We start from the raw sequence: 931 nt of genomic DNA, 5'->3' as shown, positions 1-931 counted from the left end.
GCAACAGTAGTGAGGTTGGCCCAGGATCAGAGAGTGTTTCGTTCTGCTGTGCATAAGGTCGCTATGAGTCAGTACTGACTCGATGGCACCTAACAACAACAACAACAACAACAACAAAACAGGGCACACATAGACTATCAAACATTCAAAAATTACACAAACAAAAGAAGACATAAAATAAAAGATTGGGACATACTAAAGAGTAGAAACTCATGTGCATGAAAACATTTCACCAAAAGAGTCAAAAGGGAACCCACAGAATGGGAAAAAAATCTTTTGCAATGATGTATCAGACAGGGACCTAAGCTCTAAAATCGATAGAAAATGACAACACCTCTATAAGAAAAAACAACCCAATTGAAAAATGGGCACAAGTCATGAACAGACACTTGACCAAGGAAGACATTCTGGCGATCAACAAGCATATGAAGAAATATTCATGATCATTAGCCATTAGAGAGATGCAAGAATGCCAAAACTTGCAGTTAGTACTCGTTTGACCTAGCTTCAATGGCTTGATGATCAGAACTAGACTGGAGGAAGATAAAGAAACTTGCTAAAGGAAGAAAGTGTAAATTGCTACAATTTGAGGAACTTGATCCATACATATGGATATAATAGATCAAAATATCAAATGAGAGGGAAGGAGTTCTCCTAGCAAGGATTAAGCCTATCCCCTCTGTGCACAAGGTTGAGAGGTACACGCAATTTAGACATTGTTGTTGTTTTTAGGTGCCATCAAGTCAGTACTGACTCATAGTGACCCTGTGCACAGAAGAACAAAACACTGCCTGATCCTGGGCCAACCTCACTACTGTTGCCACGTTTGAGTCCATCAATGCTGCCATTTGGCCAATCCATCTTTTTAGGGGTCTTCCTCTTTTTCTCTGACCCTCCACCTTACCAAACATGATATCCTTCTCCAGTGACT

Source organism: Chrysochloris asiatica, unplaced genomic scaffold (genome assembly GCF_000296735.1).
Source record: "Chrysochloris asiatica unplaced genomic scaffold, ChrAsi1.0 scaffold00113, whole genome shotgun sequence".
NCBI classification, from domain to species: domain Eukaryota; kingdom Metazoa; phylum Chordata; class Mammalia; order Afrosoricida; family Chrysochloridae; genus Chrysochloris; species Chrysochloris asiatica.
Note: the sequence above shows the minus strand (reverse complement) of the source record.